The following is an 18,209-nucleotide window of genomic DNA, read 5'->3' on the forward strand; positions in this document are numbered from 1 at the left end:
ATGGACTTGCTGAGTCTTACAGAATTTGCCTGACAAAAGAGACTGGGACAGCTACAGTACCCATGGGCTCAGCCTGGGCATCAGAGAGAGTTTTTCTTCAGTGCACAGCTGCCCAAGATTATAGAGTTGGATTACTACCAGGGTAGGAGGGCATTGCAAGAAGCTGCAGATGTGCTCAGCCACTAATACTGAGATGGTAGCAAGGACGGGATTCTTATCACAGAAACATCAGAATGTACAGAACGGACAACTGCATAAACTCTGGGAGAAAGCAGCACAGTGGAGAGAGATGGGAATTTTTATTGCATGATTCATCTGACCATTGTAGCTGTTTAGTTCAAAAAGACAGGATTTCGAGCACAGAAATGCCTTTTTTTTTTTTTTTTTCTTGTGGGACTAAAAGCCTTTTTGTCCAGATGAATCCCATGCAGAGTGTCTGCTATGGCAGAGCACTGAAGGGTTTCTTCACCCTGATTCACTGCAGAGCTTTCTCTGAGCAGTTTCTTAGCGCTTGGATTTTCTGCAGAAAAAAGGAATAATCTTCAAGGGTTTCACTTGCTGATTTTTTCCTGCTAATATTCATTTTTCTCTTATTCCTGCTGTGAAAATATATGTGTCAGCCATTCTAAACTAGAGTTTAACCATGAATATATTTTATCACTCATTTATTAATTTTTAACCATCAAAAACTTCTATAAAGCAAGTTACTCAATTTCATGAGTGGAAACAAAGTTGTGGGGTTTTTTGTCATTTGGCTGGGAATTGTTTTTTGTATTCTGAAGCCAACGAAATGTTGTAAAGTAATTTATACCTGGTCAAGCATGTTTGCTGATGGAAAGTTCCTTATATAAATTGCTACATTGAAAATGGAGCAACCTCTGGAGAGCGTGACTTTTTTTCAAAATACAGAGAAAGTGTTAAACATATAATCCTACTCAGTGTGATTAATTACATATCAAGTTGCTCAAGAAAGGCATTCTGAACTTGCAGAAGTGTTCAAGTTTAGAGCACCTAGAGTAGATACACTCAGAAACATGTAGGAAAAATGAATAAGCATCTCTAGAAATTTCATATGTTGGAGAGATGAGACTGTATAAATGTACTTCCAAGAACTAACACTGTATTTGAAAAAACACAGAGGGAAACGATGGCTCTTTGTTTGTACTTGCATTTTATACAGGATTCTGCCTCATTGTGTGACCTGAAGGGGCTGTTGCAGTACAGAAAGAATAGCAAAGAACACCTCGTTATTTCTGTAGGCCCTAAAAGTGTTAATATACAGGGTAACTGACATTGCTATACTCTACAATACCTCCCCTACCCTGTCTCTAATCACTTCATGTCAATAAGCATGACAGGCCTGGTTCTAGCAGAAAAATAGGAGACTATTTGACCTGTTGACTTAGTAGAAAGTATTACTCCAAAGGGAGAACTGAAATGTACTTTTTCTTCAAATAACCCTGTATTTGTTGTCATTAAGTAGGAAAGAACTTTTTAAAAAGAGGCATTCATTTTTCATGCTTTTCAAAATGTGGGAAATCTGATATTTTGAATGTTTATACTTAAGTCAGCAGAGAACTAATTCTTTATAAGTACCTGAAAAAAAGCTTAAGATGAGGGTGCCTCTCAGCCATTTCCCTATGATTTTATCAGTCCTGTTTAGTGAAGAAAATCTACTCCCTAATTTAGGAGTAATTTTAGGATACTCCGACAAAATGTTTCACACATTTCTCATGGACAAGGATCAAATGGATCGCTGCACCTGACATTCTACCTTTTCCAATCCATTTTGCTTCTATGCTTCCCCCTTCAAGAATATTTTTTAGAAAGGCTGAGGACTGGGAACTGAAGAAAGTGGGTCAGATTTGTGCCACATCAGCAACATAAAAACTCTGGAATAAAACCCCAAAGTTCTGCCCTGACTACCTAACTGGCATTCTCTATCAGGAAGATACTCATAATTTCAGGTAATTAAATGACTAGGAAGCTCATTTTGTGCTTGGCAGCCAAAATTAAACATGTCAAATGAACAAAGCCTGCTTAAATAAGTGAAATACTAAGGGCTGCTATTATTTTCAATTGGTTAATTAGGTTTAGGAAATATTTTGATTAATATTTGACTGCTTAAAATTATCTAAATGAAAAGCCAACATTTTCTCATTTTTTTCTCTTTTTAGGACTGTTGGGACTGGAAGACAGGTTTGTTTACATTTTTCCCCTGCAGAACAAAGCTACAGAATGATGGGTTTGGGTATGTCCATTTGTGACAAAATATCTATTGCAAATTTTGAAAAAAAAGTAGAAAAATTAAGAATAGTTGTTTGGTAAACACTTCTCAGAAAATGTATGCATTCTTCAGCTAGTGTACTACTTCAAAATTTTGATATATAATTATTTTAGTCATTCTTAGAACACACTTTTAGATAGCTATATCTGACTTAGCAAGCACTTTGCAATACTGCATTATTCAATGAAAGAAAAAAATATTCTGTAAAGATATTCTTCTATTCTTCAAGTTCATGAAATAACGCTCTTCAGAAATTCAGTATGTGCATTTACTAGGTCTAGTTTTAGAATGGTAAATTCAAAAGAAGTGTTATAGGGTCCATTATGTCTAAATAAAATGTTTTGGCAGAAATTCCTTTTATTGTGTAATGAAAAATATCTTCTGAGAGTCTTTGAACATTAATATACATCGAATAGCTTACATACATATTGGTATATCTATATGTAATAATATGCATTGGTCATAAATTAATTCATATTTAGAACATAATTTTACATGTATTTATAATTTTGGTCCTTTATTTCTTAGAAATAAGTTTTACTTCACAGTAATCCAAAGGGTTTGGGTTCTAAGCAACCACTAATTTTTCCATTTTTAAACTTTGCTGGAAGTAAACACGCACAAAATAGATTGCCAGAAAGATTATTTTTCATTCTTTGCATTTTCATTATTTGAAGTCATCTGATAAGTAGAATTTAACAGTGAGGGGAGTTGAGATTAGGTATTGCTCTAGCTACCATCATAATACCTTCAGGTAAAATAGTGCATTGCAGGAAAATAGACTCTGGCTTTAAACTATTTTTGAGATTTGACAGCCCAGATTTTCCTAGTATGCTAGAGAATTTTGGAGACTTTATTCCTAAAGGTGCAACGAAATGATGAGCAAAGAGAGTGAGCATAGCCTCTGTTTGCTTTTGAGTGCTACATCTGTTCTTCCAAACCTTTCATGTCAGTCGGCCTTTGATTACCATCCAGCAAGTCTGATGGCAGTGGCCTGTTTTTCAAACTTTACTCCTTTGAAGTGCTAGAGATGACTTTTACACAGAACATATAAGTAGAAAACTTCTTGTGTACAACTATTCCACACAACTGCAAACAGTCTAGGGAAATCTTGGCCTCTAATGTTTATACCCTCTGATCTCTTGTGCCCTTGAATGTACACAACAAAATATTTTTTTGCACCGAACACAGTGGGTTACACACACATGTAAGAGCTCAAGGGTCTTGGAACAGAGCACTTTTAAATACACTCACCATCTGATTTCACACCTTCACAAATGTGCTTTGCTGAAAGCATGATAAAGTTCACATGAATCTCTTTGACACAATGATGGAGAGAAGTTGAGCTTCACCCTGATATGGATGTGCACAGACAAGAGATTTTTTAAATCAACTCACCTCAATGAATATACAGTATGTCCCCTGCAGAGCTGCCAAGGTCAGTAAGAGTGCTGGTAATCTGCTGTATAAATGCCAGATGCACAAGGTATAGTGCCTCCAGGCATTTTTATTTCACATTGTTTATAATGGAAGTCAAACGCCAAGGTTCATTACAGTAAAAAGTTTAGTGTTTCTTTCTGTCTTGCTTTGACATAAATCCAAGTACAAATAAATAAATGATGGTCTAAAGGTTCAGATAGCACCCTTTTCCAGGCTGGCAAAACTCTAATAAAGTTTAAAGGAGTCATGCAGGAATTTTCCACCACTGGGTATTTTTAAACAGGTTACACAACAGGATTCGTCCTTCTGCACAATCTCTTTAATTAAGAGGGAACTTAATAAAGAATGTTGCAGCTGGGCAACTTTCCCTTTTCACTAAATATTTGTTTTCTATTTAGTTCCTCCACCTCACAGTTTGAACCATTAACCAGAAAAGACAGAGATTCAATATATTTTGGTTTGTGGCATGGCATTTCATGTGTGGCAGGTTTTCTTTATTTAGTAAGAAAGGAACGGGCATTTAACCTAGGGTGGAAATGTCCTGGTCTTTGGGTTCCAATCTCTGCTGCTGCAGAGATTTGCTCTTTCCAATCCCTTCTATAAACTTATGGAGTGGAGGAGGCAAAAAGTCTACTGGAAATACATTACATGGAGTATCTTTCTCCTAATGACTAGAAACCTTCTGATTTCCACACTAGAATTATTTATGGCCAGTTTCTATCCATTTGATTTTGTGCTAATGCTGTCCTTTAGTCTCAGCACATCCTATCGTGCCCTGGTGTTTCCCTGTCTGTGTATTTATAGAGACTAATTCAATATCATTTACCTTCTGTTTTATTAGATTATCCAAAACAAATCCAGTTTTATTCTTCTTCTAAGACTCATGGTTCTCTGATAGTCCAAGAGCCATTTTCTTCCCCTGTTCATTGCAGAGTGGTCCTAAATATTGCATAGTTCTCCGAAAGCAACCATCAGTACCTTGTATAAAGACACCCAGGTGTCATGTCGTCTTCTGGAAATGCCTTGCCTGATACAAATATGAATTACCTTTGCCTTTTTAAGAACATCACAATGGTTCATAGGCGATACTGATAAACGCAGATTCTCTTATTTTCTAATCTTTTGAGCTTATAACATAAGTTCTTAATGATAGCCCTGAAGTGCATGGCATTGCCCTTTGCTTGATTGAATTTTTCTCTCATTACTATTATGCAAGTCTCTAAGGTCATCAGGTCTTCCAAACCTCTTTAGTACTGGGGGTGTTTTTCTAACATCATGACATCAGTAAATTCCATTAAAACTAGCTAATTTTTTGCAACAAGGTCACTGAAAGAAGTATTAGCTAGTTTCCAGAGCGGATTTGCTACTGGTAAGCTTCTTTCAGTATCTTCAACTATTTTCTCCCTTTCTTTTACTCTTTATCTAACTTCTATACTGGTTCTAAATTTCTCCATGTTAACCAATTTGTTTTCCCAAAACACCATATGAAATGCTTAAATGTCCTGGGGTGACAGGACATTTTCATGCTTTGTATCCCAAATCGTGTGTTTCTGTTCCCATGTTCCCAGTTTGTTTTGTCTATAGCTGAGCCCCTCCCCCGGCTGCTTGCTTTTGGCTTGCTTGCTGCTAGCTTTAGGCTGCTTTGCTGGCTTTGCTCTCTTGCTTTCTGCTTTTTGCTTGCTTTTTTTTTTTTGCCATTTTTCTGCTTTTGTGTTTCCCCTTCTTTCCTTCCTCCCTTCCCTGAAGACATCGGACCTGCTTCGGGCCCTGATTCGGGAACATCAAGGGAAAACCCCCCGGAGTCTGCACCTGAGAGAAGCTTTGGCACCCTCCCCAGCAGAGACTGCTCACCCTCTCTTGGACTGGTGAAAACATTTCTTGTCATCTTGGACTGTTTTCCTTGTGTTGGGGAGTGGTTTTTTTCATTGTTTCTCAATAAACAAGTTTTTTCCACTTTCTCCTCTGAGGAAATTCCTCCCGAACACGGTGGTGGGGGAGGGAGTTGTGGAATTTTGTCCTAAACTAGGACAACGTCTCAGAGAAATTCCTTGCATTTCCAAGGTGAATTAACAAATCAGTTTTGTGTAATCTCTTTGGTAAGGTTATGCCTTGTTTTGTGACATTTCATACCTTTGGTTATTTTGCACCCCCACTAGGAATTATTTTAAAATCTTTAATTCCATTCTTGCAATAATACATGCATGTTATTGGAAGCTCGTGAGTAGGTCGTTATTTGCCTGAAAAAAATATCCTCTCCACTATACTTCATAATTTTTACTCCATGCCCCAAAATGATGAATAAGTGAAACGGAATGCCTGTGTATGTGCATGTATCTAGACTAAGTTCCCACTTTGTAGTTTAGTACTTCTCTGACAGCATGCAGTTGCAGTAATTCACAATAACCATTGGCAAAGAAAGTCACTGGAGAACAACCAAGATTCTTAAATTGAACTTAAAATGAAAACAAGTGATACACACTTCACTATCTTAAACATTATTTGTAGATTCAAACTGCTAAAATTTGTTTCTATTTTCTTTAGTGTGTTTTCTTAATTATTAGCATCTTCAGATTTTAAAGTTCAACATCTCATTACCATTCTTTTCCTTGAACTGACAAAGAAAAAGCTAAAGGACAACACAGAATTAAGATCCAGATTAGCGTTCATTTAAATTCAGATAAAACATACAAAAAATAATGGAGAAATAAGTTGAATTTGTTAAATGCATTTCTCAGCATCTCATTTTTTCATAAAATAATGACTTTCTAATGAAAAAAATGACTTGGGCTTTTCCTTTTTAGAACAAATGTTTGATTTTATTGCACTTTGGGAAATCTGGAGCATACTGGATATCTGCTGGGTTCTCTTGGATTTTGATGTTGGTTTAAATAGCACATTAAAAAAAAACCAAAAAAAAAAAAAAAAAAAAAAAACCAAACAAACAAAAAAAAAACCCAAACAATGTAAAAGAATTTCTTTATTTCCTTATGCCATTTGAGGAAAAGGATATGTATATAGCCTCTTTCTACCTTGATAAGGAGAGCGATGAAATGCTGTAGTTTACAGGGGGAAATATATAATTTAAATAAGGGACTGAATTTAAAAAAATATATTGACTTTTTAAAGAGAATTATCAGAGACTAGTAGACCAGTAAAAAAAAATACAGACACTAGTGTTTTTAGACTTAATATTTCCATTTTGCAATAATTCAGGCATAGACTTTGATTGCCATTTTAAACACTGTGAGCCTTACTGTTGGAGTTTATGAATTCTTCAATTATTTAATCATCCAGCATACATAATTTTATATGATCTATAAATGAGCAGTACTTGATAGTCCCAGAGCACTGAATAATTTCAGAAACATTTAAGATATGCATCCCTTCCTTATAAAATGCTGTCATTTCTTTGGCTAAGGAGCTTCCTTGTTCATACTGCAAGATGGAAAAGCACAAATCACTTTACTGCAGTATTTTCTCCATGGCTGAGTTACAAATCTGATGTTTACCAAGTGTAGAAGGGTCTTGTGGCAAAACAGAGTGTGGGAGTGAGGAAGTTCATATTCTAATCCTGGCTGTGCCCCAGGCTTCTGTGTGAATCCACGGGCAAATAGTTTAACCTCTTTGATCCTCAATTTATTTTGCAGGAAACTGGGGGGAAAATGATACAGTCTGTCTCACGAAGGTGTCAGGAGGGTACCTTCTGGCACTTTTAGATGGAATTGAGTGCTCCAGAAAAGCAAATCTTATTACCTTTTAGCCCACTTCTGTCTATTAACCATCAGTGGAGATGGGATCAGAGGCCTTACCACTTGCCAAGGGACGTGTATGAAAATCTCAGTTGAAGATTTACCTAAATGTTCAATATTAACTATTAAAGCCGTCATTCATGAATTCCAAGTAGAAAGAGATTCCTTCAGTGCCATAATTCATTTGTACTTTTAATTATGATACCTATGATCACTCAAAATAAATTTCAAATGGGAGGTGTATAATTGCTGCTCAACATCTCCTCTCTGACAATTGTCACTTGGAACATATTTTCTAGGCACAATCCACACTTCAAATCACTATAGATTTATAAACTAATGCCAATAGTGGAAAGATAAACTTGGCATTTGGACATTTGAAGCTGCCAGGTGTATTGTATATATGACCACTGCTTTACTATGGTAATTGCAGGGGAAAAATGAGAAAAATAGACATTGGCATAAAGAACTGCTAAGGACTAGGTTATTATTTTAATTACAAGAGGATGCTGATTTGCTTTGTAATTCCAAAGTGAAGTTTCTGTTGAATGTCTAATATATGTCTGAAATTAGGTTTTCATGCCAGTTCTCGATAAAAATAGAGGCTGCTATTGGAAAGGCTGTGTCAGTATACTAAACAGAAAAGGAGAAAAGTAGAATTACACCTTTTTGCCATAATTTTGGAAGACCCAGATCCATCTCTATGTCAAGGAAACCATAAGATTAATAAAACACAGGAAAGGGAACATAAATCTATAAAATCACTGTTAGAGTGTATGACATAACAGAAAGGTATCACAGATCTCTGTCATAAAGGTAATGCATTAATGTAGGGGCTCTTAAGTGTATTTATTTGGACTTTGAGGTATTTTTCCCAGCATACTGTAGAGCAATGCCTTGTGCTGCACATGTATGTATTAGCCCAGCTTAAGACTCCTGCCCATCAAAAAAAACTAAAAAAAACCAGGTGAATTTCCCATTCTGCAGCAGCGCCTTAGGTAAGCTGTCCCTCTGGGACCTGACCAAGAACCTCTTGGGTCTTGTAGAGCAGCATGGCAAGAGAATATCCCACAAGGCTGCTACAGTGGCCCTTTGGTGACTACTTAATTGGTTCTTTTCCAATATTTTCTTTTTCAGATCTAGGTAGGGATATGACTTCAGCAAACTATGGAAATGCAGAATTAAAAGAATATGTGTATATTTTGAATGCACACTTTGTTTGCTGGAGAGGATTTGTGCTACTGAGGTTAGGAATGATGGTCTTAAGACTAAAATTTCAAAGATAAACATTCAAGTCCTAGGTCTGCAACTTCACACCTTGTCCTTGAGCAAGTCATCTGATTTCTATGATTCAGACAATCATCTGTTTTCTTTGTTTTGTCTGACAAAAAATACTTATTCTTCTGTGTTTGTACAGTGTTTATCATACAGGACTCCCAGTCTTTCAACAGGTTAATGAGGTGTAAGTTATAGTTTGAATTTATGATATCAGGTACTCTGCAATAACTGCCTGTACTTATGCCATGGTAAATGTAGGTAGTTTTCTTCTTCAATGAGGAATAAGCTGTCTCACTTTCACTGCAGAGTGAGAGCAAGCACTCAGACTGTTGTTAGAGAATAGCAAAAATGCTATAAATCTACATCCCACATTACCATGTGAAACCTTATGCATGTAACTGTCTTTTTGTGCAGGGATTTTTTGAACTCAGCTATAACCAGTACATGTAGATAACACAACCCTGAAATTATCAAATCTTAAACAACAGAATTTAAAATATAAAATATAGAAGGTGAAGGAATTTTTTTTTTTTTTTGAGAAAGATGACATCTTAAGGTTGTCATCTTTTCTACCTAGGACACTTGTAGCTGGCTTTTCCTATTTGTTTTTTCTCAAAAGAGTCGTGGTAATTTTTCTTCATTATAATTCTCCTCATCATCCTCCAGACTTCTGAATGACAAATATACCAGAAGGTGAATATTGTAGGTAACCTGTGTTTGCTCACAAGTGAAAGTTTGGTTAATGATGGTGGATAAAAGCAGTTAAATGTTTCAATAGTTAAGAACATTTAATGATAATTGAGGGTGAACTTTTAAGGAGTTTTATTGTAAATATATTCAGAATTACATGTTTATATTTTTGAGATATCTACTATAGCTTTTGTCACTCAGGAAATGTTTCTTTTCTGTAAATGAGTTTTTTTCATGTAGTAACTAGAAGCAGTGGAACATTTAATGGCATAGTGGTGTTTTCTGCCAGGAAATCATGGTGTGAAAAATTAAAATGATTCATAGAACATATGGATTTTTGACTGGTTTAATATCAATATTTATCATTTCAGCAAAGTCAGTTTTGTTGTGATGTGTAAAATGCATCATATTGAATTAATCATTACAATCACAATTTATTAAATTAATCTAATATTTTCAGTATGTACTATTTCATGCAAAATCTAAGGATTTTCTATACTGGCTGGCAAACTCAGAGACTGAAATTCCTGAATTTTCTTGAAGAGAGGAGTTCCTGTTATTTGTCTAACAATCTAAATTATCTATTGAATTATGAGTCATGTGATAATATCCCCATAGGTTTGTATTACATCTTGTTTTCCAGGCCCCAGGTCTGATATGCATAAATTTTGAACCACAGATCCATGGGAATATTGCCATGTTTTACAGAACCTTTAATCCTTTAATTCTTTACAACCTTTCAATTTTCCTCTCCTGCTTTCCTTTGTTCAAGAATTAGTGTTTGTCCTTAGGCTGAGTTAAAAACTAATTTTTCTTCCCATCATTACAATACAAAATGTTGGGAAAAGATTTACTGTCCTTGTGTCATGCCCATGGAGTAGGCAATATCCTTATTCAGTTTGCATCACACTTCATTTCTGTTTAACCTAATTCATGTCTGGGTTTTGCTGCCTTTTTTTTTTTTTTTTTTTTTTTTTTTTTTTTTTTTTTTTTTTTTTTTTTTTTTTCCCTTCAAATATTTCAAATCCAAAATAAACAAACACTGGTTGCTGTTACCGGCTGGGTGCTCATCTGCTGTGTCTGGCTTGTCACTTTCCTGATCAGGCTATTTCTTTTAATCTCCATATTGGCTGCTGTTATGCTTTGTCACTCTTTCCCTTCCCTCGGTCTCTGAATCTGCAATAGTTTCATCAATATAACTTCATCAACTTGCATTTCTTTGCAACTTTACCTAAGGGACTTCACCTTGGTTGCTGTGTTTGACAGAGTTCCCAAGATGGTCTTCCTTCTAACACAATCTGTTTCCCTTTTAAAATGAAAGCAAAACTAAAGAATGTATCCATGCAAATTGCTACTTTAAAGTTCATACCATTTGTTTTTCTAATAGGATCATTATTAAGACTGTTCCTCCTCAATGTTCATTGCCCTTAATGTTTCCTGTTATCCCAAATTAAAGGAGACGAGGGAAATTTGTTCCAAATGCGTTAGAAATCAGAACACCCTGAAAAGCCCTGAGTAGTTCAAAGTCAAGAAAGGAAATTATATTTCCATGTAATTTTTAAATATTACAAACGCATTACATACAGCAACATCTTCCAAAGATTGTTCAATTGAGTCTTTGGAAACAAGCTATGGTGGCTGGCTAAGATCTGATTCACCATTACCCCACAGCAGTGGAAGCTGCTGAAGATAATCAGAGGTGTTATCAGCTCTGACTTTTATTGTTTCTGCATTGCAAACTAGGCAATAAAGAAAACTGTAAATGCAGGATTTATTCTTTCCAGGGCTATGCCTCATGCTTGGAAGATTAATGAAGAATTCCTGGTTCACTGTTTACTAAAGATACCTCTATTCTATAGTATTTTAATTGTAAATGCCTTATTTGACATACTAACTAATAGCTCCTGCTGAATTAATAAAAGCTACATATTAACTTTAAATCCCAGATAAAGTAAAGATTGCTGTTTTAATATCCCATCCATATCCTTTATCTTTCTACAGGGGCTTTCAGGCCAGTAGTTTTAATAACATGCATGAATGAAGATGCTCTTTTTTAACACAAATGGTGGCATAGAGTTTTTCCTTTATATTAGCAGGCAATCAATTCCAATAGCTTTTTAATGCTTTTTTAAAGAATCAATTTTAAAACACAAGCTCTTCAGGGGACCCTCTTAAACTTCTTCACAGCCAGTCTCCTAATTTTCTATTACAATACAATCTAAAGCAGCTACAAAAATAATACAGATAATGTTTGCTGGGTAATGATTTCCAATTTCCCCATTCCATGTACCCTGTTATTAGGAGGATCATCTTCACTGTGTAAATTAATTTTCAATTCACTTCAGGGGAACATTACAATGATTTATTCAGTACTGATGCTGAAGAAAATGTTGGGAGGTTTTTAGCAATCTGAAAAACAAAATCAATTTGTTTTGATTATTACCATGCTAAAAAGTGTTAAGACAAAGCATTCACAGGAATATTTTAGAGGTTAACCTACACCTTACAGAAGCAGTCAGTTTGATCCTAGGTGTAGTTACCTGACCAGAAAGGGCAAGGCAAATGTCTGAGACTTGATGGTTTCTCCCCATGTTTCAACATTATAGAAGCACTGAGCATGTTCTGGGGGTTTTTGTGCAGGTAGAAAACAAAACAGATTAACCTTACAGTCACTAAAACTGTCTCTGGTCAGTGAAGAAAATGCTTGCTGTAAGTTAGACAAGGAACAGATTGTTTCAAAGTAAACTGTGTTATTGATAATGATACCCAGGATTTGGGAGAGTTCCAGGCTAGGAAGAAGGACTAGAAGAATTTTCACTTTCACAAATAAAGGATTTGTTGTAGAGAAAGCATCTGTTAACTAGTGCTCAGGGGACTTACACCAAAATGCTCACTCACTGTAGTGCTCATAAAACAGTGCCTGTAGCTGAATGTTTGGTTATTTTGGCTTAGCTATTGCATTTTTAAAAGTGAGAGTTGTGTCCCTGGACATTCAATGAGCAAAAAAGAAAAATATGATCCACATGAGAGTCTGAGAAAAGAGAGAGAAGTAGAGAATCTTGAGTCAATAACTCTGATATGTTTAGATGCCAGCTAGCCAATCTCAGGCATGAATACTTCCCTCAAGTCACAGTAAAGAGGATCTGGAATGATTATTTCAGACCAAGTTGTAGATTTTGTTATAGAATTTGATATTTTCATTTTATTTACTGATGTGTCTTGCTGTCTTACCTATGATATTCCAACATTTTTCAATAGGTTAAAGATCAATGGAAATATTATTTTCATATGAAAATCTTTGAGGAAGAAGTTGAAATTCCCCAAGCCCATCAGCATCAAAATGGAAGAAATTTTTTAAATGAAAACAACTTTGTTAAAAAATTCAAGCCCCATCCACAAAAAATTGAAGCTTGAGAAATTGGTTGAAGGCTTTAGGGATGACCACAGGAGGAAAAAACCCAATCAGTTCTGAATTGCTGAACTGAAAATTGCCACTTTGTGTGGTTACAGTGGTAAGAAGAATACCCCAAACATAACAAATAGCATAAAATCCATTAATTGTAGTCCCAAAGGAATTTTTTTAGATTATAATTGTGAGCTTTCAATATTGCTAGTGTTTCCACATATTATGCAATGTATATAAAGGAAATATATATTACTGAACTACAGATGCATAGTTTGAAGCTGAAGGAAGCTCGATTTCAATGGGACCTGTGAAAGATTAAGACAAAAGCTGTGTAATTCCATTGTAGTAATGTCTTCTTGGCTTTTTCTTCCATATTGATACTATATTAGAAAACTATAAAAGAATTGTCCTTTTTCTGTCATGCCGTTATAATCAGGCATTAAATATATCCCACTTATCATGCTTCCAGCATGCTAGTAGCACAGTTGTCACATTGAGTTTTTAACAGCAGGTTGGCAGGGAGCCGAACTGACAATATTTATTAAAAATAAAACAGTAAGGAAGAGCAAACATTTGTGACAAAACAGCAAGTGAGGAAGGTATTCATAGGATATATATCTAGGTTGCCTGATTTGAAAGAAACTGAAGACTTTTCTGAGCATATGATTTTGAATATAAACAAAACTAAAGAAAAAACAATTATATTATTTTTCACCACAGAGCCATAGTGGTGCCTCATACCAGAGGAGTGAGACTTCAAAATATTTTGTCAGCTACAATGAATTAACCTGATAGTCTAAGTTTGTGATAATAACATACTCAAAATATTTTGGACCTGTACAGTTGACTATCTAGAATTCATTATGAATATTAAATGTATAGCATCTTAGCAAAGTACTCATGAATAGAAAAAGCATACTTTGATATATTGCCTGAAATATCATGAAAATATTTTGACAATGAGCTATTTAGGGCTTCTTATTGAAGAGACTATATCTGACATACTTTGATAAATCTAAATGCTTTCTGAATCTGCATAAACTACTCTCACCAGCAACATCTCACTGCAAAGAAGTTTACTGTTTCAAAAAAGATATTAAATGATACTCCTTTTTTCTGTTTCATACTTTTTCCCTAATAATCTTATTCTATTCCTCCAAGTCATTTCAAGTTGTATTTCAATGTGCAATTTATCTTTTCCTACTTTTCCATACTTGTTATTGTTTTATTCTCCCTACTATTTCTCCATCAGGTTGGAGAATAGTGGTCACCTTTAGCTCCCAAAATAGCTAGGGATAGCTCCAAGCTATTCCAAATATTTGATCATCCCTATTGTTCTTTTTGATATAATTTCTGCTACAAACTTCATGCTAAGTAAAGGGGACCTTACACAAGGAAAAATAAAGCAACTTTAGCTCTCATGAAATCCACATCAGTGTAGATCTCTGTTGTACTTTACATCTTTTTTTTCTTACCTTGCAGTTATTATCATTGTTTGTGTTTTTAATAGACAGTTTTATAGTATATGTTATCACCTGTAATAGTAGCTTTGAAATGAATGTTTCTTCTGTGTCTGTAAATTAAAGTAATGTATGAATTTAATTTCATTACCCTAACTTGTAAACATCAGTAATATGAGAAAATTAGAAGAAAATCCAATTCACCTGAATCTGTCTAAGTATCCAGTGACTCTCATCAGTGCTAGGTGTCTACTGCTTCTTTTACAGTCAGTGGAGAGAAATAAGGGCATCTCTGGAGACCTATTTATCCCATTTTAAGATCGATGTTTGTGTTATGTGGTCTGAATTAGTCTCCTGAGGATGGGAATAATCCTACTGTGGAGGTCCCTCTCTTCTATTCCTCTAGGCTTTTTCAATAATGGATAGCAAGTAACAACTTTGATTAAAATGTGAATTTTCAGACAGCTAATTAGATGAAATTATCCCTATTCTCAGCATCTAGGTTTGCAGAAGAGAGACAATAAGACAAATATTGTGATTTGGTGTTTTCATGGACAGCAAGATGCAGTTAAAGTAAAGGGATGCAGGAAGGCTCCCCTTCCCCTTCTCCCTCAGTTCCCACACCCTCCTCAGAGGATAAGGGAAGTCTTTCCTCTCTGTGCAACACACTCCTCTTCCAGTGTGCAGTCAATCTTTCCAGGCTGCTTTAGAAACATATTTTAGCAATACACCCAGATGAGATTTCTTCCCATCTCCTTGCAGTGCACACATTGCAGTGGCAAAGGAGGTCCTCTTAAATTGGTAGAAAGGTTATTGAAACATGTCCTGCCTCACCGGACTCCAACATTCCTTCCCCAGACTCTTGCAACTTCCTCTCTTTTCCTTTCATGTCGGCAAAACAAAGAAATCATTTTTAGCTAGGCTCAACCACAAATTGGCAAGGATAACATTCTTAAATATCACTGTGCTATTATGATAAGCACAGCATATTCCAGGCAGGAAAACTGCAGATTATGGCAACCTTCAGTAAGTATGTATAATATTAAAAGTTAAAATTTTCTTTTCTTTTTTTTTTTTTTTAGCATCCAAAACGTTATTAACAAGCTTGTTAAAAAAAAAAAAAAAAAAAAAAAAAAAAAAAAAAAAAAAAAAAAAAGGAGAAAAGGAGAAAGAGAACCTATCAGTATTTCAGTATTTCAAATAAAAGAAAAGAAAAATCCATTTATGAATACTTATCTCCTAAATCCTCTGTGCATCTTAAGCAGAAAATGATATACACTTACTTCAGAAATATAGTTACCATATTTGAATATCTGAGCTACATGAAAATACCAGAAATATATATTCTTAAATTTTCTTCCAGTTCTATGTCATGATATGTTATCCATTCGGAAAAAGAAATATGACCCCGTCACTACTACAGGAATGTCTTGTCTTTTCATAAGAAAAAAATATTCATTCCATGCTCACTGTAAATAAGGAGACTTGTATAAAAATGTCTAGTACAGTATTTATCAAAGAATATCGAGAAAGAAGAATTGCCATTTTGAGAGTCTTTCCAAAGCTAACTGAAATCTTGTTACAGATGAAATTCTTGAGTCTCTTAAATTTTTTTAGTTCTTCAATTATTACTCCCAGAAAGGAGCAGGTTAAACAAAGAATTATTAACAGATAATTGCTCAGTAATGAAAGCTGAGCTAATACTAGTTATGAGTAATATTTTTATGTCTTTATAGCAGGTTGTGCATTAGTAGCTGCTGAAGCATTTATCAGGTGTAAATTACTTCATTTTGGTACACAAGACAATGCCAGATGAGTCAAGAACGGCCCCTTCTGTATAACTCCCCCCAATACTCTTCTAAGATTTCTCTGGAGCTCAAGGGCCCACAGGACCCTATCCACAGAATTGCATAGGTTTGGATGAACTCTGGGAAACCATCAGTTCTCATCTCCTACTCAGTACAGGGATGTCTTGGGTTGAATAATGTAGCCAAAAACGTGTATTCTATTTTCATCTGTTGAAACCAGTTGGGAGATATTGTTCTGTATCTCTTGTAACTCTAGGGGGGGGGGGAAGAGGGCAGATGCCTTCTGTTAATAGGACACCTGATAACACCAGATATGGCAGTGCCTTCTTATCTCTTCCTCCACCCATCCTCCTCTGAGGGACATCACCTGTGAATGGGCCATTTAAGGCCTCTCACATGACTGATAACAGTACCTCATTCCATTGTGGGATGCTCCACCCACAGTGGGAGGACCCAAAACCTTTCCACCGGGAGAAAACCTCCAATCCTAAACACCAAGATGGCAGGTTTTCTACTGAATTCTCACAGGAAAACAGGACACATCTCGCCAGCACTGGACCCTTTTCTCTACAGGATCATCTCTACTTCACAGAACATATGTTACTCCAGGAAGACTTATCTGGACTGCTTCCAACACCCTGACAACAGGGTGTCAGGTCATATCTCTGACTCTGTCAGGGTTTTCTGGGACTTTTGTTTGTTTTCTTGTTTGTTTTTTTGTATTACTGCATTTGTATTTTTTTTTTAATATTCCTAGTAAACAACTGTTATTCCTACTCCCATATATTTTCCTGAAAGCTCCTAATTGCAAAATTGTAATAATTTGGAGCGAGGGCTTTTTACATTCTCCATTCCAAGGGAAACTCCAGTTTTCCCTGACAGATACCTGTCTTTCCAAACCAAGACACGGGAAAGCTTTGAAATTGCATGAGGCTGCTCAGGGCCTTGGCCAAAATTTTCAGGTATTTCCAAGGATGGAAATTCGCTGCCTCCTTATGCAGTCTCTCCAGTTTTTGACTACTGTCACTGTGAAGAACTTTTTCCTGGATTTACTCATAAACCTGAGCTCAGCTAAGTTCTGACAAAGAAAAACCCAGCTATGCTGTATGGTACTAGGGGATGCCCAGGACAAGACTTTCAGGAAGCACCTGAACAATTCTGTCTTCCCTCTTCAGGTTACAGGGCATGAGACCACCAGTCCTGAATCAAAATTCTAAGGCTGTTAAAACACAGTTATTAAGTGAAGCACAAATTACTGACTAGCTCCATGTCTTCTTTACCCTCTTGGCAGAACCTGTGTTATCTTCCAGAAGATAGTGGGGCAGATGGACATTTCAAGAAGGGTTGATAGCAGGTTCCTATGTTTCCACTTTTCTTAAAGCATCTAAAGATGTCCTTGAAAACTTCCACCTCTGCAAATCACTTGAAGGATCTTGCAGCAGAGAAACATCAGAGAACCGATCCAGCTGGGTACTATAAGGAATGTTAATAGTATAAGGTAAGGAGTCAGTGTGAAGATGTATTAAGACATTAGACAAATATATTTCTAGGCCAATTCTAGGGCAAAAAGAGGAAATGGGATAAACCTAAAACTTTGTGATGATTTAAAGATTCATCCTAACTTTTTAAATATCATTCTATTTAAGAAATTATAGTCAATTAATGAAAAAAAAATCTAGATATAAAAGCCCTGCAGATCCTAAAATCAGTGAATTACCAATGAGACAAATAATATTTGTGTTGCATTTTGGTCACTAACCAGTCCAATGGGGTCTGCCTTCAGAAGCCATCATATTTGAGGCAAAAAGGACACCTGTTAATCAAGAACAGGATGTCATGTTGTCATCAAAGCAAGGTACATTTCAGTCAGAGGAAGAAGAGAAGCACATAGGAAAAATTAAGCATAGAATTAAACACTGCATCTAAAAATATATTTTCATTTATATCTGATTGGTAGGGCAATCTGCTGTTGAGTTGGATTTAGTCTTTCCTTTATGTTTATTTTCTCACCCAAAACTGTTACCTGTTGTGATAACACTTCTCTTTTTTCACAGTAAAGTAATGTGGATAACATGAGTTATATTTTACTTA

This window comes from Prinia subflava, chromosome 2 (assembly GCF_021018805.1).
Source record: "Prinia subflava isolate CZ2003 ecotype Zambia chromosome 2, Cam_Psub_1.2, whole genome shotgun sequence".
Lineage (NCBI taxonomy): Eukaryota > Metazoa > Chordata > Aves > Passeriformes > Cisticolidae > Prinia > Prinia subflava.